Source organism: Protopterus annectens, chromosome 4.part0, assembly GCF_019279795.1.
Source record: "Protopterus annectens isolate FY-2018-M chromosome 4.part0, PAN1.0, whole genome shotgun sequence".
NCBI lineage: Eukaryota > Metazoa > Chordata > Ceratodontiformes > Protopteridae > Protopterus > Protopterus annectens.
The window spans coordinates 1,542,729,289-1,542,757,024 of NC_056733.1; positions in this window are offsets into that span (position 1 = coordinate 1,542,729,289).

A 27,736-nucleotide genomic window follows, 5' to 3' on the forward strand; every position below is an offset into this window, starting at 1 on the left:
GAGTTCCAGGATCTACTTACAGGATTTGCAAAGAGAGAATCACCAGCTGTGTTAATAAACTCGCTAGTTTGAAGTAGTACATTGTTAGAGAATCAAAGCGGTCTAGGATTGTTATAGGGGGTGATTATAATTTAAGTGCAGGAGTATTGTCTGGATTATAGAGGATTTTATAGGCCATAATCAGTTGGTTATACTGTATTAGGCTGGGTATTGCAAGCCAACCAAGCTGATTTAGATTGATGCAATGATGTGTCCTAACAGGCGGGCCAGTGGCAAACCTGGCAATGTTGTTGTAGCAAATCCAGTGCTTGTTAAGGACAGTCTTGTTCATATGTGAGAGTAGAGGGGATGCATACAGAAGGGCTGAAACAAGGTGTGAGCGAGCTATGTCACCTTTAGCTGGAGGGGCTAGGAAGGCTTTAATTCTGTAAAGTGACCCTAGCTTTCTATTGATGGCTTTGCTAATCTGGTTAACATGTATGTCACATATGAGGTTATTGTCTATGATGACACCTAATAGTTTCGGAGATGGGTCAGGGGAGATTATTGTGCCATCAGTTGATGTTATGGTAATGGTGAACGTGGTAGACCTACGTGTTGGTGGAATAACAGCAGTTTAGTTTGATTGGGATTTAGGATCAGACGATGTTCAGAAAGCCAGTTTGCTATTGTATTAAAGGTGGTCTGGGTAGCTGACCATAACTCTACTGGAGATGTGGCTGAGCAGATCAGAGTAGAGTATACAGCATATTGGATACAGCTGGCTTTGGGATGACAGTATAACGGTCGTTAATGACGATGGAGGACAGCAAGGGCCCTAGGATAGAGCCTTGTGGTACTCTGAGGGTGTTAGGTAGAAGGTTAGAGGGTTTGTTCTGCCAGAGGCCGGCCTGCTGTTGACCATGCAGGTAGGATTGACACCATTGGAAGGCTCCAGTAGCTAGACAGTCTGTGCAGGGTGTGGAGTCCAAGTTGGTGATCAACCATATCGTATGCCTTTGAGTTATCCAAAAAGAGGGCTGTGGATATATAATTAATGTTGCAAGTATGGCTTATGGTGTTAGTAAAGGCTAGGAGGCCTGACGCAGTGCTGTGATGAGGACGTAAGCCATGCTGAGTGTCTGCCATAATGCGAGTTTGGATTAGGTGGTGCATGACTTGTCTATGACGGAAGTCTCCATAATCTCTGCAAGTGGAGAGAGTATAGCTATTGGCCTATAAGTGGAGACTTCAGTAGAGCTGCCTCCTGTGTGAAGTGGGATTACATATGACATTTTCCAGATGGTGGGAAAGTTAGATTCTGACATAGTACCTTTGATTACTTTTGAGACGGGGTAAGCAATAGCATCATCTGGTTTTGATAGGTACTCGGCAGGGTGTTGATCAGCACACAGTGTAGTGGGTTTCACTGTTACAACCAAGGTACGGAGAAGTGAAGTGGCGACTGGTTGGCAGCTGGACACAAGTAGTTTTCTAGGGGTGCTGCTTTCAGGACCAGGGGAGCTAGGAGGTAGATGGCTAGCTAGGGCCTGCAATGTCTCAGTAAAGGACTGGTCAAAGCTATCAGGAACATCTTCAGGGGTATTATCAATAGTAGCAGCAGGGATTGGGTTTGACGTTTGTCCTGGACGTAGTATATATGACATGCCACCTGACAGGGTATGGCATCACTGGGTTCAGAGACCAGTCCCCAGATTGGCTGTGTGGTGGCATCCCACACATGTGTTGTACATTCCTGGCCAAGGGTGATGGCTGACTGCATACATGTGGCAGCTGTGACAATGACACATGACCCACATAAACCACGACTGGACCATAGAGGCGATTCACAGGTTACCTTTGTACATGCCACCCTAGTAGTGTGATCGCCATGGTGAGTACCAACACATAGGGCCAATGGGGAACAACATACTGAAAGTGTGTATGTGTGGGTGGACTGCCTCTGTCTCATAGCACTGACATATATGACTGCACACGTGGGTAAATGCCAGGTAAGACGTGTGCAATGTGTCACAGGCAACGTACATGCGTACAGGACAGACAGTGACATTCTGTCATGTGTAAGGTTGACATACATATGGTACGCTATGCAGATGTCACTAGCAGTCTACAGAAGCACTGTAACTCTGCATTGCAGGTGTAAGCAATGTTCCAGGGGACCCCAGGCGAACATGCATGCAAACAAGGCTACAGTACACAGGGCTGGAAGTACTGCATTATACAACAAAGAAGGGGTAACAATAACAGTAAGTAACAATGCAAATATGTAGGCACTATCAACATGTACCCAGGAATACACAGCACAGATGCCCATGGTAGAACCGATATTATGTCATACTTATTTGTGATCTGGACAACATTGGTACTGCACACATATCTAGATGCGTGAACATACACATGGCATAGTTGTTGTGGGCATCTTGACACCATTACTGTGCATGTCCACCATTGCATATCACTACTTGCGTTAGCTTTCCCCCTGTGCTACCCATGTATGCGGCTATCTGTTGACAACCTTACCACCGGCATGCAATTATGTGCAGCTGTTATACTTTGGTATGTACTATGGGTGCAGATAACAATTCAGGACATTCATACAGTTACTACATCAGGCATGCTGGGGTACACACACAGTCATAGCAGCACACTGTACTGTTACCAACATGATACTACTAATACACGTCTATGTAGTCACCCTGTGCATCAGCAACGTGTTTACCTGTTCCCGCAATGATGTTGGAGAATGCAGGAGGTGGCACAGTGTCATCATATGCACAGGGTGTGGATTAGGTATGCATGAGTCAGCCACTGATACCACCAATTGACATGTGTGTGTATGTGTGTTGGTGAGGGGCAGCAGTACAGGGTGGGCCAGTGTTGGTGCAGTGTGTGCGTGTATGTGGTTGCCCTAAGTGTTAACATTTCGCATGTGTGTATGCACGCACACAGTTCCACCTCATGGCTGCCATATACAGGGGTTTGTGGACAGCCACAGACTGCACCTGGCAGGCCATACAGATCAGTGTCTGTGTGCACGGACACGGTACCTATGCCTGGCAGGGGTGCTACGGACCGTATCCAGTACAAAGCCTGACTGGGTACTGTCATCAAAAGCGGGAGTGTGTTGACTGGACACATGTCCCTGTTGGGACTGTCCAGAGCCACGTGCATGTGGTCTCCTGGGGCATTCCGATGACAGCACAGACCCAGCATTGCTGGGGCTGCTGCTGGCACTATGGGGGAGTGCGCAAGCCTGTTGCCGTCCACGCTAACTGCCAGCTGCTGCCGCTGCCGGCATACGGCCACGTCGATGCCGCAGATGCCCACAATTGCCCTGGCTCATGGACATCTGGTTGTGGAACTGCTGTAATATGTCCCCACAATGTCTGTCTATGACATCGGTGAAGTTACGGATGGCATCCGCAATGTCACGCATACTGTCTGTCATGGCTGTGCGGCATGCTCTGAGCTCCCTCAGACCCTGTCTGGTGTACCTTTCCATACGTGACTGAGCCTGCATGACAGTCCGAAACATCACTGAGGTTGACAGACCTCTTTGGGCACATCGGCCAGAGGCAGTACGCCCACGGATGCTCCCACGAGAACCCATGGGCAACTGTCTGTGTGGTACCATCGGAGGACCCTGCCCATGGCTGCTGTGTGGGGACGCATGTGCCACAGGTACCACATTACCCTGGTCTATGCCCGCTGTATCCTGTCCATCACCTAGGGACAATGGTGACATAGGATGTATAGGCAGGATGACTGTGCGCAATGATGGGGTTGACAGCTGTGTACTGTCAATTGGCTGACCAATGGCAGACCCTGACACACCTTCCTGTACCATTACACATATATCATCATTACCAGTAGCCATGGCACAGGATTCAGGTTCCCTGCTGCAGGTCACCAGAGCAGCCCCAGAACCTGTGGGATGAAGACAGGAAACACAGTTTACATTCTCCAGACATTGTTACCAGTGATGCACTTATACACACATGCACACATGCACACATGCACACATGCACACATGCACACAGGCACACATGCACACATGCACACGTGGACACATGCACACGTGGACACATGCACACATGCACACGTGGACACAAGCACACATGGACACATGCACACATGCACACATGTTCACATGCACACATGCACACATGGTCACGTGTACACATGCACACATGCACACATGCACACGTGGACACAGGCACACATGCACACATGCACACGTGGACACAGGCACACATGCACACATGCACACGTGGACACAGGCACACATGCACACGTGGACACAGGCACACCTGCACACATGCACACGTGGACACAGGCACACCTGCACACATGCACACATGGGCACTAACACACCTGCACACATGCACACATGCACACCCTGCAGTATACACACAGAGCACTACTGAGTTACACTACTGTTACTAGCATTATCAGGACTATTATAGGTTATGTTAAACACACTCACCAGCATGGATGGCCTGTCTCTCTGTAACCCTGGAGGGACCTGCAGAAATGATGAGATTAATGTCAGTGGGCACATCTGTCCCATTGATATTGCATATGATACAGTGTACAGAACAGTCAGGTGTACATATGGCATATTACCTGCACGCTCCATGTCGTGCTGCTGTGTGGAACCAGCCTCCATCATAATGCAGGTGTACTGCTGTTGGTGTTCCAGGGCTGGAGCCACAACACTTAGGAGTAGCCCCTCCAGTCTGGTGAGGGGGGGGTGTGTGGCCACCCCACCTCCTGTGGTGACCTGTTGCCTGTGGATATCTGATGCACGCTGCCGGACACTTCGGATTAAATCACTGCAGTGATGTCGTACCTGCTCATATGTCCTGTTATGCGTGCTGATTTCATTTACCCTACGGACAAGGTCTTGCCACAGTGCGGCCCTCTCCTGCTGGTTCTGACTGGTGCGGGAAAACAGGATGTCATACTCCCGCACCAGGCTCTGGTGGATCTCCTCATCTTCCGCCACAGAGTAGGCAGGGTTACGCTGTCGCGCCATCTCCCTGGAAGAGAACACAGACAGGATATCAGCAGACCATGTCAGCAATGTATGGCACACATACTATACATGATACTCATGTGTAGTGATATACTACTACTCCCATATGTTGCATGTGTGTGTGTCGTGGTGGATACACAGGTACATGGCCAGATATCAGTGCTCAGCCAACACCTGTGCAACAATACCTGCCACATTCCACACAACGTAGTAGCATGCCCCATTGGTCAGCACACACTGACAGGTGCTATGCACAACCTCACTCTGGGGGTTCATCCCAAGGTACTGTATGTGGGACACCATCTACTACTGTGATGTGGACAGACGTTACTCGGCCTGGATATACATATCCCACCACCACCACCAGCACAGTAGACTACTTTGATATGTATGTGGTTAGACAGTTGTTCACTTGCTGGGACTGGGATGGTATCCATGCAGCACACTGGGCCAGTGGAAGCCACAAGCCACACTGCTGACCCCTTTGCAAATGCTTACCACGGACATGCTGCGGATTGCATGACACTTGCACACACATGTCTAACCCAGACCCTATGCACAAAGGTTAGGCATCCTGTCCAGTGGACCCCAGACAGAGGCAGATTGTATAACAATAGCAGGAGGCTACTGCAGGACAGAGCACATTCACATTAAGGGTAGGCATCTGTGGTCAACACTGGTACTACACTACAGTCCGTCATAACAACAGCCACAGCCTACTCTGGGAGGGAAACGGACACAAACACTATGGATGACCACAAGGCCTTCTTCAGTTATGTTACACATATGGACCACATGCCTCAGATATGCTCTGTGTTAGTCCACACCTACTTAACATTCACCAAACACACGCATATTGGCAACATTCCTGCAGACATGTTCGGTGCACATATCCCCCCTCCTTCTCCCTCACCTTTGGGATATTTATCCCAGCTGGATGTAACCTCCCTATCATCGCACATGTCCAGGTGAGGGCCCCCTCAGCAGAGGAGAACACACAGCATCACTGTGACCTCGTGGTCCCCCTGGATGTGTGCTAACAGCACTCTGAGGGGACATACCACCGCATGTAACACTGATAGTTTATCTTGGCCGTGCTACAGGATATGTACCTGGACAGTGGCATACAGCAACAGTGGTCCCACAACACTAAGGGGCACCTCGACTGACCCTGGGAATTACCACATCATATGCATAATGGGCCTGGTCTGCTACGCTATGGGATTATGCAGTATGGGATGCATGTGCAGTGACATCAGGTACCTGCAGACACTTGTTCCCAGCCAGTGTGCCTTTGGGATGGGCTGATCCTGACTTTTGGGCCTGGCTGACATTTCAAAGCAGTCACTACAGCTATTGCTAGGCCAACGCACAGACACATGCTACCAGGATCCTGGTCTATGACTGCTTGACATGTGATGTATGGTCATCCCCTTTTGTTGGAACTACGTACACACAACATATCACATGGACATACCTATGGATACAGACCTATGACACATTTGGAGGGTTCACAGTATGCACACTATTAACCTGCTACTTTGCATTACCTCTGTTTGTCGCAGCTGGTTGCGTTACCACAGCTTCTGCTTGCTGCTGCTACTGTCAGTGCTGACAGCTTCAGGGTACAGAGAGTCACAGTGTCTGGTTTATTTTTTTTTTTTTTTTTTTTTGCTCTCTCTCTCTCTCTCTCTCTCTCTCTCTCTCTCTTCCACTTCTCACCCTCCCTCTGTCTGCTTGCAGACAATGCAATGAATGTATTGCATGTGGGGAGTGTTAGCACTGGATGCTTTTGTAGGTATCTGCATAGGTCCATGTGATGGCCTCTGCACCAATTGACGGCCAGCATTTGCTAATTGCATACAGCCAGTTGTGTACTGATTGCAGTTCTCACTGTGATTTCAGGTCAGTGCTATAAAAGGGTATGTGTGATAGGCGTTGCCCTTTCAGATTGTGAGGGCAGGGACCATGCTGGTATGCTGTGGACAGTGTTCTGTGACTGTAAAGGTTAGTATCTCTCTCATGCTTCAGGCTGTGTTGTATATTCACAATTCTCCATTCCTCTTTCATGTTCCCTGTAGCAAGTGTGTATGCACATTGACTCCTACAACTATATATAGATATATTTATATATATATATATATATATATATATATATATATATATATATATGTGTGTACATATGCATACATATATCTATGTACTTTAACTGACCTTATTATCTACAGGCTACCAACTAGCATGGCTGTTTCTTTTCACACACTACTATTATGGATATCCAGTAGTTTTGACATTTATTTTAAATGACATGCTTTGTGTACTACACATCCTATATTCCCTTTACATTCATCCCTACTTTTACAGGTTATATTTATTTTAGCACAATGTTTTTGTATAAGAGTCATGGCTTAGTGGTAGGTTGTACAGACTAGTGTTTCCCAGGTCCTGGGTTCGGAACTGACAGTGGGAGTTTATTTTTCTTTTGAACTGAGTACAGGACCTGTCAATCACAGTGACTAAGGCACTTTTAAGCAGTTATAACCGGGCTAGCACTGGTTTGCGCGGAGCTCACGCATGCGCACTGGCGGTTAGCTCCGCGCACACCCGCGTTATTTTTTTTTGAAAGAAAAGAAAATGGGGAGACAGGAAAGTGGTGAAAAAGGAGTCACAAAGAGGGTAAGACATTAGGGAAACAAGCTTGGGATGTGCAGGAGGGATGTAGGTAAGGCCCATAGCTGCCCATTTCTTCATCAGCAACAGCTGTGCATATGTATGTAATTTGGTGTGACATTTGAAACCTTCCACCCCTGGGAGAGGTGTCAGGACAACAATAATACTTGTTGTACAGCCAATTGTAATTGATAGGTTCCATGTCCAGCGGACATGTGAGCGGAATGGGCAGCTATGTATGGGGCGTTATTTTTTTGTGGGTACAGAGTGCCCTTTTTTATTTTTTGTTTTTTTTTCAGGTAAGAGTGGTATGTCAGGTGAAGGAAGTCGGTTCAGCTGGGGAGGCAGGTTGGGTAGGTAAACAGACAAGACAAACAAGATGCATACAGGGGCGGTGTATGACACGTGTGGGGGGGTTACACAATTGACGGGGACGGAGGTTTGGATATCCAGAGCCCATGAGCCCACAGATGGCAACAGTGGAACTGATATCCCCACCCATAGGCAGTTGCCACTGTTCCTTCACTGCCCAGGATGGGGCTGTGCTGGGGGCTGTGTAGGCGGGGCAACAGGCATGCCCGTTAGTTGCACCACCTGTGCCTCAAGCTGGCGTAGGGGCTCAAGGACAGAGTCCCGAATCTCCCTACGCATCACAGTCCGGACACTACGGAGGGTGAGTGGTGGATCTCCTCCGGCCACACTTGCAGAGGGGGGGCGAGCCCCATCCCCTGCAGCGCTTCCACCCGCAGGTGGCACAGGGCCACCGGAGGAGTGTCCGGACTCGGCAATAGTGCCAGGTGCACTCGCCAGCTGAGGTGGGAGAGGTGGGTCCGCTGGAACCCGCCTTCCCTGTCGTACTATGGTTTGCATTATGTCATGACAGTTTGGGTTAGTGACATATAATACCATTTACAGTTAGTTGTAACAGCATGCATTAGTATTCCCATTAACCAAACACCCAGATATTCACACCATTGAACAGCGTGCATAACACATGCATAATTTGAACAGAAATACACAGTCCAACAACATGCAGGGATAATTGATGGCAACAGGCCATTAGGTGTGGATGTATGAACAGGGCAGATGCATCAACGGACATGCAAATATATATGACCCAACAGGACAAATGTCCAGGGGTGTTAATTGTGATTGCACATACCATTTTCACGTGGAATGGGTTATATGTGGTTATAGGGTGGGGTAAAGAAAGTAATATTAACACCTTCGAATAACAATACATATGCTGTACATTTCTAATAGCTACAGTTATATACACACTACTGTTCTAACTACAGTGTCCTATATGATAACTATTTCACCTTGCTGATAGGACTGTTACTGCAACATCAATATACATTTTAGTGTTCTTCATACACATTCATATCAAGCTTTGTTCAGCTACATCATCTTGCTACTTTTGCTTTATATACCTGTAGACAAGTGTGGATGTTTGGTATATCAGACAATCATCCTATCTGCGTATTTCAGACTGGGGGCAACATATCCAGATTTTGGGATACACATTCCACATGCAGCAACACTTTGAACAGATTTCGCTGTTTGGTTCTGAGTCTCACATGCATTTCATTCTGTCTTGACTGCAGTATACTTTATTCAGGGGTTATTACTACTGTATTGCTGGATTCATGACACTTTCTCACACTCTCTCACTTGCTTTCATTTTACTATTCAGGATGGTACTTCTAGGCTTTATTGACATGTTTTAACAGTAGTTATTACAATCCTTTCCAGCAGTCTCACTTCTGTCATGTTTCAGTATTTCCACAGGGATATATTTCACACGTGATTTCATCATCTTCTGCAGCTATACTTTTCAGCCTGCTGCAGGTTGTGTACTATTTTCTTACAGGCAGGGCATTTTATTTCAGAATATATGTTGGACAGTTTCATGTTTAGTTTACACTTACAGGCTGGGAACTCTTGTAATCAAGCAATACTTGCATACACTTTCACACTGTTACTTGCAGATTTTATTCCTTACTGGCTACACTGCACTCTTTTGCTGACTGTCATACTTTTATATTTATTTACAGTTACTGGTAGTGGATTACTGACCTGCCTGGTGGCGCAAACGCACCAGCCTATCGCCATAGGCTCTGCGGTTCGCAGAACGGACACCTGCAGCTGTAATATAAATGAAGTAATATTGGAATACACATCTCCATAATATCAGCTATTTTAATTTTTTACATACATAATTAAATGTTACTTACTCAGTAGTGGGGCGTTGGGTGTTTGCCGGGCCTCCTGGATCCAAAGGTTCAGTTGGTCCTGTTTGCATCTCTTCAGGTCCACATGGTGGTGACAGACCTACTCACCAGTCCTTGGAATCCCTGTGGCACTGGTGAGATCATGAGCCAACTGGTCCCATGCCTCATCCCTGTATGCTCCCCAGAGGACCTGGCCCTGCATGAGTTGGGCCTCATGATTGTGGACTAGGAGCCAGGCCATGTACCTGGACTCCTCAACACCCCACCTCTGTGCTCGAAAGCGACTACCCTCACCTACTCCTGACATTCTGCCTGCAGGTCTGTTCTACAATCATTTATGCTGTGTATTCCCGCCTATGGGGCTTATATAGTCCGTTTTTCCTGCACATATCTGTGATTGGCCATTTTGGAATTGTATCAACTTCAGTAGACCTGCATTGTCATGCTGTAGTTTGTATTCATTCCTATATATTAGCTATTATTGCATTTCTAGGTACTGCTGTCATGGCTTAGTGGTTCTGTACCTTGACTATGGTGTTTAGTACCCTGGGTTCGAACCTGGCCATTGCTTTTTATTTTTCATGACTGTCTAGACATGCTGAGGGGTGTGTCTGTGTAAAGGCAGTTTTGATACGGCTTGCTCAACGTTGCCCGTCGGTTAGCTTGTTTGCGCGGTGCGCAGCTCCGCACAAACAGGGTACACTGCTTTAAGCCTCATTTGGCTATCGGCACGCATATTACGCTCAGCTCAGTTAGGGGCACATAGATATAGCATGTTAAACCACTGCCCAGCTACGGGCACTCATTTTGCACCAGTTAAACCACTGCTCATCTACGGGCAGATACACTCACCCTGTTAAACTGTAGCTCATCTATGGGCACATCTGGCATTTTTTATTCTTTTGTTACCTCACATTTCTTCAATATGAATGGGCTATTTCATTACATTTTACATGAGTTGTGGTTTTATGTCTACATATTTGTCAGGGACTTGTTTCCTGCTTATTTTGCCAAAAAAATGGTGTTGTGGGGGCTCGAACCATGAATGCCTGCTCTGCAGCCAGCATCTCTACCGCTATGCTATTGCTTCCTGCTTTATTTTGCATATTTAGTTTTTATATGCTTTCCCACTGATTGCTAACTGTAGCTGCACTACGGGCACACCCGCGCAAACGAGCGCACTCACGGTTAAACATCTTTACAGTTTAAAAAAAATTATAACATGTTCATTTATATTTCTTTTCTGTTCATAATCTGTGGGGGCATGTGTTGTGTTCTGTTTATTCACATTTCCGTGGACTCTGTCGTGGGTGTTTCCTTTGGGTACTTTTCCTCTTCTGGGGGCGTGTCCGCTTACAGGGCTCAGCCTACGGACACGCCCCCTACTGTCTTACACAGACCGTGTTGGCCTTCAGTGTGATTCAGCATGCTCTCATTAATATGCAGAGCATGCTGGCATCACTCCGTTTAACTGCAGCCTCCGTGTATGAGTTATAACTCTTACACGGGGGCTTCGTGAATCCTGCCCAATCTATTGCACTGTTTAATTTGCAGTGCGATTTTATTCCAGAGGTGTGGAAGGCATTGTGTAATGTACCTATCTCTCCACCTTGCCTTATCTAACTGTGGTCGAAGATTTAGATCCCTGGTTCTGGTATTTGTGGGACTATTTGATTTATGATGATACAAGAGATCCAGAACCACTGACATCTTAATGGCTCTGAAGGCAAGGCATAGATCTCACCTCTAAATTCTACAAGATAATGGATGTAGGGACATTGTTTCCTGTTTTTTCCTGATAACTTAGGATTTTTAAGCTAGTAATCTTCTTTGCTAGAAACCTCTGTGCTCTTTCTAGTTGTTTTATATTCAGAGAGGTACATCTCAAAGGGGATGTTCCATTTAATAATTAGTGTAAGCAATGATGAATATAAGAGGACAATAACATCTTTCTATCTGGTTGATACTTTCTTGGCCATAAGCTGCATTAAGTTGAAGGGTTATCTGATTACTGACATTACACAATGATCAAAGATGAGGGAATTATCAAGTTACAAGGTCTCTAACAAAATTCGTATTTTGGATTGGGTATTGCCTATGTTGTATGCCATGTGGGAGGGGTAGCATTTAACTCAATCCCATTTTTAATATACTAGGTATTTACAAGTGTAAGTCCTTGCTGCAGGGCTTGGGTTTCAGAGAATGATTTGATAATGCTGCTCATTTTACAGTAATCTGCAAACTGATTAGCTAGATGCTTTGTTCTGTGATCTGATTGACTAGGTTCAACTTCATGAACAGTGTATGTCCACTCTCAAAGTGGAGAACATTGTTGGTGTAGGCGTCTTTCCTATACAACGTACTGATGAATCTCCTTTCTTCAGCTTTCATAACAATGTCCAAATCCAGGAAGTGCACATTCATGCCAACTCCACTCAGTACAAACTTCAGTCCAAGCGCAGGTTTATTAATGTCATCCTTAAATGAATATAGTTCATCAGCAGATGCATTCCAGATAAAAAACAAATCATCTATAAACCTCCTATAAAAGGAGACATGTTTGAATCCTTCCAATTTGGTCAGAAAGGACAGCTCCCACCAACTTAACACCAAATTGGCAAAGGCAGGTGCTACTTTTGCACCCATGGCCACCCCACAAATTTGACAGTAATCTTACCGTCAAATAGAAAAAAATTGTTCTTTAAAAACAATTCTAATAATAAACAAATGGACTGAACCATCATGTCCCCAAAAGTGGTGTGTTCCACTAAAAAGTTTTTAACAGCTTCCACACCAAGAGTCTGATCTATTGAGGTATATAAAGAAACAATGTCAATAATAACTAAAAATGTTTCTGTACCCTTAAATGTGTAAATTTTTAATAAATCCAGAAACTTCCATGAATCTTTTAAAAAATATGGAGTGTTAATGACTAATGGATTTAATAGATAATCTAAATAATGTGAAATAGTAACAGTTTTGCTCTTTTTAGTGGAAACAATAGGTCTAAAGTGTGGGTTGGTTGAATCTTTGTGCATTTTCGGAATTCTGAACAGTAAACCTAATAATGGTTCCTCAACATAAAGAAATTCATAGGTGGCCAAATTGATGTAATTCTTGTTCAGTAATTCCATTAACTAATTATCTATATTAGAACATTTTCTCTTAACTGTGTCCTTACTGACTACTTGATAATTCTTTTTGTTACTTAACATGTCTTTCATATGAGTTTGATAATCAGACATTTTCATAATAACCAACCCGTTCCCATTATCGGCTTCTGTAAATCGATATTGCTGACTCTTTCTAAGATTTACCAAGGTTTCCATTTCTCTCTTGTCCCAATAAAAACTTTTATTTCTATTATTGTTATTATTGTTGACTGTTTGTGTTTTATAGTTGTTACAAACACATCTAATGTCATTTTCACATAACTCGTTAAAGACATTTAATGTAGGCATCGATTTTGGATTAATATTACTCGGTTTCTTGCAATCAGTACTACCCCTTTGTTCCACTCCATCAAGTGCATAACTAAGATTTAATTTTCTGACATAAAATTTAAAATCTAATATTGTGTCAATCAATGGTGCCTTAACTGGAGGACAAAAGAAAAACCTTTTTCCAATACTTTTTGCTGAATCTCACTGAGAATTAAATCACTTACGTTATAGATTTTACATAAGGGGACTATCTCTTCTGATATTTCCCCTTCCTTTTGTTCCCCACATTCCCCTTCCCTTTGGTCTTCACTCCATTGTTGTTTACTTCTGGTGACTTAGAGGGAAAAGGGTTGTTGGGACCATGAGAAATATTAAAATTAGTAATCGTACCTTCTTCTACATCAGTCAACACACTAATACAAGTGATATTTTAATTGCTTTGATCACTGTTGTCTCTATCAACATTATTAGTCCCTGTAGACTTTACTCCTCATACATTACTCTTATTACCATCATTGAAAGATAAACCTGGTTTAGAATTCACCACACAGGCTGTATTGTTGGCATAAGCCAAAGAATCCCATGCTAACTTATCATGTTTTCTGTTAGTTAAACTACCCATGTTCCTTTAAAGTTTTGATTCAATACTATCATACAATAATTTAAAAGCACCAAAATTAGCATCACTCACAATAGAATCATTCAGTTCATTTATTTCTTGCTTCAGTGAACTAATCTGAACTGAATTGTGGTTAACTAGTAACTTCAGTGCTTCAACCCCTGTATTATTATATAAATTAACCAGTTCCACAAAAATAAAATCCATTTGTTTAATGCCGTTTGGAAAACAGTAACACCTAAGACCAAATGGCACTTGTTTTCATTCTACACAGTTCTGTAGATAGAAGTTGTCATATTCTAGAGAGCATAATTTAAAAAGTTTCTTCTCCAAATGAAAAATGCTTGACTTACAGTTAGATACTCTCCCTTCTGATGTATTATTGTCCATAGGAATCACATTGCTGTTGATAATGTTTCCAAACATGATAAAGGGATTAACCAAGTCTCTATTGATGAACAAGCCACCATAATCCATTGCATCTCCCGCAGTTTTGGTAGAATTACTGCTGGAACTGCCAGGTGAAGCCTTCCTGTTGTCCACATTCTAAGTTAAAATGGATGCAAAAGAACAAGATGGATTAGAAAAAGCCACTAGTCTATCCAAAATTGACTGGGCTTTCTGAATGGCTTCAGTCAAACTGCTGGCAACCAAACCTACATCCTCAAAAATGTTGTAGGTGCTCACATTAAGATTGTTGTGTGTATCACAAACAGGTGACACTACTGTGTTAGAAGACATAACCAGTCCACCATTCGTAGTAGTAGCAGACATAGATAGTCCAAACAGTGATAAACTACAACTGATGAAAAACACACCACCAATATCATGAAAACAGTAAAACACTTTAAAAACAAAATGTGAATAAAGAACTAAAAATGACTGTCCACACAAGTTTGTTAGTTGCGTGCTTTCTTTTGTTTTAATTTAAATGAACTTCTTTAGAACTGTCAATCTCACATAATCCATTAAAATACAAAAATGTTAATTGATAGCCCAATCAGCTTTCATAATCTCAATTAGTTAATTATTACACTAATTTTAAAAGTACATAACCATATATCTATTATCAAAAACCTATACATAATATTATAGTGACATCTAACATAATAAAAAAGAGAAAAATACTTTAGTAATGTAACCTATCATTTAAAAGGCACTTGGCATTTAAGTGCCGTTTAAGCCAGGAGTTTGATCAGCTTTCAAAAACACTTGCCATCTTAACTCTTTGATTTCAAGGGCATTATTTTACTCTGTCACATAAGGTAATAAATCAATCCAATCCAGTACAAAAATACAAATTTCTTAAAATTAGAACATTCTAAAGCATGTTTGGCTAAAGTATTATTCAAATCCTTGTTTTAATAGCCAAACAATGCTCATAAATTCTTTTATATAATGTTCTTATAGTTTTACCCACATAAAATTTGTGGCAGGTGGTACAAGATGCTAAATATACTATCCCACAACTTTTACAGTTGAATCTGTCTTTACTAATCACCATTTTTTGAATGTGGGAAAAATATATATTCTTTGAAGAGTCAATAAACCTACATTGCCTAAAATCATAGCAGGGATAAGTGTTCACACGTTCTCTAAAAGTTTTATGTTTTATATTATAGACTTGGGAATGTTCTTAGCTATATGAGGTGGATGATAACTGGATGCATGGAGAAGGGAATTGTATTGTGGATATTTGCGAAATGCCTCTGTTCGTAAAGTGTGATCGACATTTCTAGTAACTATAACATCAAGGTATGTTATTTGCTCCGGACTGTAACTCACAGTAAATTGCAGACTCCATTTGTTTTCATTGAGGTAGCCAACAAATTCCAACAAATAATCCATATCCGATCTCCAAACCATCCAGCAATCATCCAAGAACCTCCTCCAAATGTCCATTTCCAGCAGGTAGATGTTATGTGCTTGATCATAAATCAAATGTTCCTCGACATAAGCCATGAAGAGGTCTGCATATATAAGGGCAAAAGAAGCTCCCATACTACTCTTAATTTGCCAATAACATTGTTTCTGGTAGAAAAAGACATTTTTTGTAAGGACATGTTCAGTAAGGCATAGCAAGAAAGTGCTGAAACCAGGTTGGTAAAGGTCTGATTTATAAAGCCAGTATTCTATGGCTTCCAGACCAGCCTCATGTGATATACTGGTATATAATGCACAGATATCTAATGTACATAATAGCCACCCCTGTTCCAATTGAGTTTCAGAAATAATCTGAAGAAACCCGGTGATGTCCTCGATTCTTGCACAGACCCATTTCAATAGTGTCTGCAGGAATTTGGTGAGGAACTGTGACAGTGGCTCAGTGAGTGAACCTCTACCCGATACGATTGGTCTGCCAGGAGGGTTACAAGGGTCCTTATGAATCTTGGGTAAAAAATAGATATATTGGTTCATAGGGTCTGATACCTTGAGATGATACATAGTTGAGTTAGAGGTAATCCCCTCCTGCCTAGAGATGACAAAAAATCATCAATCTGTTTTTTTAATCTAAATGTTGGATTCAAAGGCATTTTCACATAATGTCACCCATCTCTAAGTTGTTTCTGTGCCTCACTATCATATTGAGCCCAGTTCATGACCACAACTGCCCCAGCTTTGTCTGCAGAGAGAATAGCTAAAATGTTTATTATTCTCTAAATCATGTAAGGCCTCTAGTTCAGTCTTTGAGAGATTGTTGACCTTATAACTCAATCCCCTAGAATAGAAATGCAAGTCTTTCAATACACTTGATTGAAACAGTTGTACATTATGATGCATGGGTGATATAAATTTTGACTTATGATAAGTAAAAACTCTGTCCGAGTCACCATCAGTACGATCACTGAAAGTGAAATCTTAAATTCAAGAGTCTGCAAAATGCTAATAAGTCTTGTGCTAAGTGATCCTCAGAAATGAAAAAAAAAAACAGGAATGAAATTTAAGCCTTTATTTAGTAGACTTATTTGTGTTGGAGACAATGCCACATTAGAGATATTTAAAACATTGTTACATACATTCACTTCTGAATCAATATTTTCAACAGCCCCTCAATGTTGTCTATTTTTTGAATGTTTTCTCCCTGCTCTTGTGTAGTGGGGCCTAAAGGGGCTGTGGTGTTGCTTCTTTTTGGTGTGGGTGAGTCTGAAACCTGCTGTATGTCCAAATCCGTAGCCGATGAGGTATCATCCTGTAAAAGGAAAAAACTTCAAAGACCAATGCACGTTAGGTTCAAGCAAGGCATCCTTTATTACTTGCAGCAAGGAGACAAATCATGTAGGTACAGGATTTGTCTCAATTACTGGTGATCAGTATGTTATTCTTATACAGTTCTCTCCATGTCACACAGAAAATGTTACTTTTCTATTGCTGATGTAGCTGGACACAGCTTTCTGTATGTTTCACAGAAAATGTTACCAGATTTATTGCTGACATGGTCAGCTTATTTGTCTTCTTGCAAAAACATTTTGAAAAACAACCTGGCCTTGGGCTTATTTTTAGCCCACCTTAACATTTCAATTCTTCAATTGTACAGTTCTATTACATGTGTTACATTCTGTCTAGATTCAAGGTACATTTCTAGCTTTGGTACAAGTAATGCTGAGTGCGGTTTATACTTTCAAGCCTCTATTGTTCTCTTTATCAAAGTTTCTAGCAGCTGCATATTTTTTCATGGCATAAGCAGAAATCAAATGTCTTTTTGTTAGGTCTCATGACATTAGCAGAAATGAAATGCTCCTTATTATTTTCAAATAGCTGTGCAGATTCATGCAGTGTGAACAGAATAAATGTATTAACCCTTTCAAATTTTGAATGTACTAAGCATATGCACATTACTATTATATATTTTTCTAACATTTCCCTCCTTTTAATACTTTTATTCTACTTTCAAGATAAGCATAAACAGTTTTCATCCCCCCAACCTCTTCCCACTCAGGATTTTCAGTTAAGAGAGTCATTCAGTTTAAGCTCATGAAAGCATTTCAGTTTTTGACATTAGCGATTCAAGTTCACCATCTTGGTATAAGGTTTCTGAAACCGAAGTGTCTATGAAATTTTTAATCAGTCTTTTCATGCAGGGGATGCAGCAGCACACACATACCACCAGTAGGATCATTCCTACACAGATGGCAATCAGAACATTCATCAGGATCCTGCCCCAACCCCCAAACAATTTCTGGAAAAAGTCCATCAATGGATTTGGTCCTGGTCTGGTCATAGCTGACACCTGCTGAATTACCTCAAGGTGGTTGTCTATCTCATGTTTATGGTCAGGAATATATGAACAACACTCCTCCTGGATTAAAGCGCACATACCTCCTCTCACCGCTAGGGTGAAGTCAAGAGCCATGCGGTTTTGAAGTAGTACAGTTCTCATGGCATTCAGTTCATCAGTCACTAATTCTAGGGCGGAAAAGGTTGCATTGCTCATTACTTTGAGAAGTTTAGACAATTTCCTCAGCTCCCAGATTGATTTTGTTGCTCCATATTCTGGCATTACACCTGCCCACAATATAATGGTATCACCCAAATCCATGTGTGTCAGTCCATTGTCCACAACTTGATGGTGTTTCCAGCGTGCATCGATTTGCCCCACTGGGTTGACAGGCTTTCTGATTTTTCGAACATTTCGAATTCTCCCTTGAGGTAGAACCGCTGTATGTTGTATGGCCGGAACCAGATATCCCAAAAAACAACTGCCGGACCAATTCTCAGGTAACCATTTATATGCTTTTCTACCACATATAAAGTAACAGTCTTCTACTTTAGTAGTAACTTTACTATACCCTGCCTCTGCATGAAACATTGTCTTGTCAATTATAGACAGTTGCCTATAAAGATCAGTATTATGTTTTACTTCTTCAGTTGTCCTATGCATCAGTTCAAAAAATGTATCATAGCTCGTGTTGCAATAGGATCTGATGTCATCAGTCTTAGTGTAGCATCTATAGGGAACAGTCACATTGCAATTGCTCCAACCCACTTTGACTGTATCATTTTTAGAAAAACACACAGTTCCCTCTTGTCGAATAGACAATTGTAATGCTACTTTATCTCGTGATGTGACCTTCAATGTATCATGAATTAGGTTTTCCCAGGTATCGTTGGCTCCCAGGGAAATTGAAGTTAACAGTAACCCCCCCGTATGCTGTTGGTAAAGCTGTGCAAATCCAGCAATTCAAAACATTGAAAGTTTCAGCATACACATATTTGATTGCCTGGTAAGTGTTAAAATTTGGGTGCCACTCTGCACATTTGTTCAGTCCAATTTGTGTGGCTGAGAAAAGGAATGGCCACAACAAAAAGATTATTGTTACTAGTACAGTCAACAGGATGGTTATGCAATACTTTTATGGAAACGGTTGTTCTGCATTTCTGTTCTCTCCGACTCTTCCAAGTAGGTGTGTTTGGATCTTACTGGATTCCGTCATCTTTACTTAGGACACGTGCTCTTACTCTCTGCCCTAATAGGACCTTCAGCACAGATGGTTTCTTCACTGGGGTGGAGACGGATCGATCCTATTGATCTGACCCCTCTTTGTAGCCAGACTTTGTGCTGAGGGCCCCGATGGAGAGGTAAGATTTTTGTCCAACTCAAAGTTCTTAACCAATTTGTAGTGCGTCAGGTGTATCCACAAAACCCGTTCTGCTATCTTGGCTGCAGTGGGTGTTGAAAGAAGCACCTGGTAGGGACCTTCCCACTTTGGCAAAGCCCAGTTCTTTCGCTTGACTATTTTAATCCACACCCAGTCCCCTAGTCTCACTGCCACTTCTGATGTTTCGATTTGTCTTCTACCTGAAACAGAATTTGACTGCAACAGATGTTTAGAATTCAACAACTTTTTCATATAATCAGCTAGTGTAACATCAGCTTCCTGGTCTAATGACATGAGAAGTTTCCACTGGGGTGTATAATAAGCCCTTCCAAATAGTTTTTCAAAAGGAATTAATCCTTTTGCTGTAGGGACAGTTCTCATGCTCAACAGTGCCAGGGGTAAACAGTACAACCAAGTTTTTCCTGTTTCAGCTATTAATTTTCTCAATTTGTTTTTTAATATACCATTATGCCTTTCAACTAGCCCTGCAGATTGCGGATGATATGCACAATGATTTTTTAAAGAAATACCAAAATGCTTACTTAACTGCTGTATGATTTGATTTACAAAATGTGTACCGTTGTCACTGTAGATTCTTTCCGGAATACCGACTCTAGGAATGATTCCTTTGACAAGTACTTTTGCCACTGAGGCTGCATCTGGATTTTTGGTTGGAAAAGCTTCCACCCATCTGGAAAACATATTTACAATGACAAGGCAATACTTCTTATTTTCACACTTGTTCAATTCTATGAAGTCCATACAAATAGTGTGGAACAGATATGGTGGTGTGGGGTAACTCCCTTGCTTGGGCTTTATTGCCCCTTGTGCATGATGTTTGTTACAAATCTGACACATCAAACAAAATTTTTTAGAGTAGTTTGTAAATCCGTATGCTGTGAACACCTGATTCACCAGCTGTACCATCCCCCCTGTTGAGACATGGCACTGCCCATGGCTCAACAATGCTGCATAGCAAAACAAATTAGAGGGTAGTATCGGTTTTCCCTCTCTGGAGATGTACAGCCCCTTCTTGAGGATTGCTCCTCGTTTTATCCATCGCTGTTTTTCAGCTTGTGTAGTGAGTGTCTGCATTGTTTTCAACATATCTAGGTCTAAAGTTTCAGAGAGTTGTAATTCCTCATTTAAAAGAAATACTTCTGTGGCTGCTTGTTTTGCAGCTATATCAGCTCTCGCATTACCTTTTGAAATTTTATCTTGTTGCTTAGTGTGAGCTGTGCATTTACATATGGCTACTTTCTGAGGTAACTGAATAGATTCTAAAAGATCTAAAATAAACTGCGCATGATTTATAGGTTTGCCAGTAGAAGTTATCATTCCCCGTTTTTTCCACTGTTGTGCAAAAACATGTACAATAGAAAAAGCGTACTGGCTATCAGTAAAAATGTTTATACTTTTACCCTTTGCTAAGGTACATGCCCGAGTCAGGGCAATCAATTCTGCCGCCTGTGCGGATAAGTTGTGTGGTAAAGGTTTTTCTTCTATAATCCCAGTATCAGAAACTACTGCATATCCTACTAGGTTCTGTTCTGTAGGACCTCTCTTGCATGAACCATCTACGTAATATGTCACCTCAGCCTCATTCAAGGGGACATCCGTAAGATCTTTTCTAGGTAGTGTCTTTTGCTCAATTACCTGCAAGCAGCTGTGCGGTGTGCCATCTGCAGGAGTCGGGAGCAGAGTAGAAGGGTTTAAAGTCATGCATCGTTCAATTGTCTTATGAGGTTGGCTCCACAATATAGTCATACAGGATAGATGCCTAGCAGGGGAAAGATATGCCACCTTTTCTTGTAATAAAATAATTGCGACTGTATGAGGTACTCTCAAAGTGAGAGGGTGATATAAGACTACTGAGGCTGAAGCCTGTACTGCCACTGCAGCTGCAACTACTGCTTGTACACAGTGGGGTAAGAACCGTGCCACTGGGTCTAGTTGTGATGAGTAGTAAGCAATGGGGCATTGCTTATCCCCATTATGTTGTGTTAATACTGATGTCATGTAACCCTGCTTACAATCTACAGTTTGGAAAAAACATTTATGGTAATTTGGTAATCCCAGAACCAATGAGGATGCTATTAACTGCTTCAATTTACAGAAGGCAGAGTCTGCCTCTGGTGTCCATTGCAGCAAATTCTGTGCTGCCATAGGCTTTTTAAATATAAGGTCAGTCAGAGGTGCAGATTCCAAGGCATAGTTTGGAATCCAGCTCCGGCAAAAATTAGTTGTACCCAGGAAGGACATCATTTCCTTCTTGGTGATGGGTTTTGGTGCTTGTAAAATGGCTATTTTTCTGTCCTCATCTAATGTTCTACCTTCCTTGGATATTACATATCCTAGGTATTTTACCTGTTTTTTCCAAAGCTGCAGTTTACTCTTATTTACCTTATGTCCCTCAGCGGCTAAAAATCGTAGAAGTGCTATGGTATCTTCTTTACAATCTTGCTGGGTGGGGGCTGCCAGCAAGATGTCATCAACATAAAGCAAAATCTGACTGCCTCTTGGTGGGGTGAATCCCGTCAAGTTGCTTGCCATTTCTTGTGAGAATATCGTTGGACTTTCACAATATCCCTGTGGTAGCCACGTATATGTATACCTTTTTCCCTGAAATGTGAATGCAAACCAATACTGGCTGTCAGGGTGTACCGGTATCGAAAAGAACACGTTGCTAATGTCTACCACAGAAAAATACTCCTGTTGAGGTTTCAAGTTGTTCAACAGGGTGTGTGGGTCTGGCACCGTGAGTGCTCTTGATATTACTGCATCATTTACAGCTTGTAGGTCCTGGACCATACGCCATTCTCCGTTGGCCTTTTTAACTGGTAATAAGGGTGTGTTACATGGTGAATCGGGAGAGTCTACTAGTATCCCTCCTTTAAGTAAGGCTGCTATAATAGGCTTTATCCCTGCCTCTGCATCTTTTCTCAAGGGATATTGTCTTTTTTGTGGTCTGAATGCTGACTTTGGCGTGATAGTAACTGGTCCCGCTGTACGAATGAGTCCTACATCTGATTTCACTTTTCACCAGAGAGTCTCTGGTATGTCTCATAAGGCATTCTCTTCCTCCCTTAATAGGAGTGTCAATCAGCTGTCCTTGCCAGACTGCAAGTATACAGCTGGGTTGGTCTGAGATATCCAATTCAGCTTTTGTGCTTGTATTCCTTGCTTTGACAGTTCTAATTCTGTCTGTTTCTCCCATCTCGTGACTTTTTCTCCTAGGTCTGCCCATTCTATGTTTCTGTTTTTGGTTAAGCTAACATGTGGTAATCAATTAGATTTATAAAGAGCAAAGAACTCCTGGGGTAATGAACAGCTGGCTACACTGTTCCCTCCTGTGTCCCAGTATAGGTTACGCAATATCAATCTGTTTGCATGATTCTTAAACAATTTTTGTTCAGGTCCTGGTGTGTTGCAATAATACAGGGTGCAGTGCAACAGGTGTTGCTTATCTGTGTCAAGGGAGGGGAACTTGCTGACAGCTAGGTTCATTAACTCTTTGGTCACAGTCCCTGGACCAGTCGTAACCAAGTCCTGGCTGTACCAATAAAACATTTTGCCCTCCGACTGCATACAAAGGTGTCGTTTTGTTGCTGTGCTTCCATACCCTGCATGGTTGGGACTACTGCTATACCAAATAGCTGCATGAGGTCTCTGCCCAAAAGGTTTACTGGGCATTTTGCAGAAACTACAATTTTGCTTCTTTGTGTCAATCCTGAAACTGGATCAGTTATTACAATGTCACAGGAGAGAGGCTCCCAATACAGCTGTCCATTAGCTGCTTTGACCAGTATATAATCAGGTGACTCTGTGTTATCTGGTAGTTTGGAGGGGTGTATCAAGGTTCATGATGCTCCTGAGTCGCACAAAAATTTGACTTCCCTCTACCTAGAGTGTAACTTCTGGTTTCATGTCTGCCAAGTAGAGCTCCAAGCTCAATAAAGCTAGGTCTAATATCTCATCATTGTCACTAACTTCCTGCACTTCCTCTACTCCCTCTATCACATTCTCATTTGTCCTTTCTTTGCTAGCCCCTTCTAGTGATTCCTGACTACCCTATAGTCAGGCCTCATCCTCCTTGTCTTCCGTTGTTGCCTTCTTGTTTTTCTTGCAATCCCTTGCCAAATGTCCTTTTTTACCGCATTTGAAACATTCTCCCCTTTTCTTTCGCCCTTCAAAGTTCTCTGATCGCTGATCAGATTGTTTGTTTCCCTGTGCATTTTTCTTGTATTTTTTCCCAGACTGTACTACAAAAACTTCTGCACCATCTTCTACAGAAAATACTTGTGTTTTCTTTTTCTTTTTGCTATTAAAATGCCTAGCATATTCAAGTAATGATTGTAACCTGCTAGTACGATGATCTACCATGTGTTTTGTAATAAAACTGCTTATAGGCGTGCTACTGCCTTTTAAAAATGCATTCTTTAACTGCTGTTCATATGGGGAATCTTGTGTTTGATCTTCAGGAACCTGCATTCCACAGTGATTATTAAAACATTCTAGTAATCTGGCATAATACCGGTCAATGGTTTCACCTTCTTGTTGGATGCATTGATTAATGCAAGTCCAGTCTGCCCTAGGTTTTCATTTCTCAGAGATGTGGTCTGTAAGACCTTTTACTCTGGTGTCTAATTCTGCACTACTATGTGGGAGGGGTTTCTGTGTAGCGTCACGGGGATTCCAGTTCCCACTAATCATGTACCAATCTGGCCCTACAATTTGTCTAATTACTTTTTCTATTTCTTCTCCATTTAGGTTATAACTCAGCCTTATTCCTTGTAAATCTTCTGAGAATTTTCTAAAATTAACTTTTGGATGGGGAATTCCCTCAGTGGCTTTCCGGATATCTTCTGGAGTCCAAGGTCTATACACTACGATAGTTGGGTCCTGATTTTCTTGACCTGCCTGAGGATTAGGTACTTCTATAAGTGGGCATATTTCTTCTTCACTTATAGATTGTGAATTATTTACTATTTTCCATAGCTCGATACCTTCTTCTGGGTTACCTGTCTTTGTTCGGGACCTGATCTCGACGGGATCTCTAATTTTAGTCAGTTTTAGTTTCATAATATCTCTATCCACAGGATATAGTGGAGGTGGACTAACTTGTTCACTTGCTTCATATTCTGGTAAGGGAGGCGGAGGTGCTGATGCTATTACTAAGTTATTATCCTCCTTATCTAAAAACATTGTTTTTAAATCTTTGCTTGTTTGTTCCCTACGGTTTACTTCCTCCAGCCACCTGTATGCCTGAGGAATTCCTAATCAACGTTGCTTTTTAACTTGACCCTTGGAATCGTTTTTGAGCTGTCTGATAAGTTTGATAAGTGAGGATTTCTCTAATTTCCCGTCAAATTCGTATTTATTAACCCATTTTGAGTAATATCTAACATTGTCGGCGCGCTGCTACTGCATATATTTTGCATCTTCCATTAACGGCGGGCTTTGGGGTCTTTTTGTGCAATTATTACCCATTTTGTTTCACCTTTTGATCGTTACGTAACTTCTCTTATTTTTAGCGTGGTACCACGGACTTTGTTATAGTCTCTTCAGAATGACTGCCTACTTATTCTGTTTCTCCTGATCTATGACAAGACAGTAATATTTTTTGTCCCTGACTTGCAAGAAAAATACAGTCTTGACAAAAACAATACACATCTAGTCCCTGATCTAAAACAGAAAACAGAAAAAAGTAGATTCACCTTACCTGAGCCTACGTGATTGATAACCGATTCATGGAGACCTGTCCTTCAGTCACAGATCAGAAAGTGGCTGGCCTCTTTTGAACGACAATTCAGTCAGAGGACTTTCCATATAAGAAGAACCGATTTGGTTTCTTCCCTGTATGGTTTCAACCACCTGGCCGTCTGATCAGAGGTGAAGAGAGGGTTCTGGCTCGAAGGACCAATCTGTAAAAGGAAAAAACTTCAAAGACCAATGCACGTTAGGTTCAAGCAAGGCATCCTTTATTACTTGCAGCAAGGAGACAAAGCATGTAGGTACAGGATTTGTCTGAATTACTGGTGATCAGTATGTTATTCTTATACAGTTCTCTCCATGTCACACAGAAAATGTTACTTTTCTATTGCTGACGTAGTTGGACACAGCTTTCTGTATGTTTCACAGAAAATGTTACCAGATTTATTGCTGACATGGTCAGCTTATTTGTCTTCTTGCAAAAACATTTTGAAAAACAACCTGGCCTTGGGCTTATTTTTAGCCCACCTTAACATTTCAATTCTTCAATTGTACAGTTCTAATACATGTGTTACATTTTGTCTAGATTCAAGGTACATTTCTAGCTTTGGTACAAGTAATGCTGACTGCAGTTTATACTTTCAAGCCTCTATTGTTCTCTTTATCAAAGTTTCTAGCAGCTGCATATTTTTTCATGGCATAAGCAGAAATCAAATGTCTCTTTTTTAGGTCTCATGACATTAGCAGAAATTAAATGCTTCTTATTATTTTCTAATAGCTGTGCAGATTCATGCAGTGTGAACAGAATAAATGTATTAACCCTTTCAAACTTCGAATGTACTAAGCATATGCACATTACTATTATATATTTTTCTAACACATCCGTAGATGTCTCAATACCTGACGGGTGTTTTTTAAGTATGGTTCTGGGACGTTTCCTTTTGGTCACTCTATTATTCCCTTCCTCAAACCTGACATGTTTGTTATAGTTAAATGGGTTTCCCCATTCATGATCAGTTTTGTCATGCTAAAATTTGCAGACTTTTCTCTCCCGTAACTGTTGTTCCATTTTAAGTAGGTCTTCACTAAGCTTACTGAGACCAATGTTGTAAAAGGATTGCCCCTTATAAATTTTTATTTCTTCACATAGTTTGGTAATATCCATGATATCCCTATCTATAATTCTGTCATGGTAACTAGCTAGTGCTTCTACAAAGGCCATGGATGTTTGTTGCTGTATAATGGCCCACTGCTTAGTCAATTCTGCATCCATCTCATGAACAAGCGGCTGCATCCTTACTCTCAGCCTTCTTGGTGAAATACCTTTTGCCAAATATGCTTTAAAGAGCCTGGAGTGCCAAACATTGGATCTCAAGGATCCCATACTTTTATTCAATTTTAAGAATAATGCCTCACAGGCATTCTCTGGTCCCTCAATAATGGTTCTGATATCCCCTTGTTTATTAATACCAGCCCCAAACACCCCCAGATCTTCTCTATCAGTGGAGAATACCATTAATATTTTAGTTAAATCCATACTCAATGGGTATACAGTAAGAATTAACAAAACAAATATGAAACCCCCCCACACTAAATAGTGGAGCTTCCAATTATATCTGGTTGGTGGAGAAGGGGTCAATGAACTGTAGCTTAGTACTAAACAATTCCCTTAGTGAGTATAAAAGCCCTGACCAGTAATATCAACAGGCCAGTAAGTAAGAGTCCAAATATGATAGTGACCACTTCTGCATACCAGTCCATTCAAGCAGAACTCTTGATTCTTACCACTAAATATGGACTATAATAGCCTTGCCAAAACCTTCAAACCATATACCTCAGTATGGCAATGCTACACCCATATAGCCTTCATAAATTGAATAATATATAATTAAACAAAATTAGTAATAGCCGCTTAATTATACATATTTAAATAACATGTTCAACAATTAGGTGAACCATAATAGCCATTGCCAATATATTCCAAACAATGTAAATCTATACTTTATATAGTACAGTGTCAATATTCATAGTAACGCCATATGTAATGTAAATATTCAAATCAATTAGGCAATGCTACGTCCACCTTAATCTGCGGCATTTATCTACATCGAATACACACTTTGGTTCCAAACCACTTGGCCTGCTGTTATTCTAGTCAGAGAAATTGTCTCTGCAATTTACTGTGAATTACAGTCCAGAGCAAATAACATACCTTGATGTTCTAGTTACTAGAAATGTCGATCACACTTTACGAACAGAGGTATTTCACAAATATCCACAATACAATTCCCTTCTCCATGCATTCAGTTATCATACACCTCATATAGCTAAGAACATCCCCAAGTAGCAATTCATAAGAATGAGATGAATTTGTTCAGGGGATTCTACTTATGAAAACTTCAGGAAGGATCTCACCAGGCGTT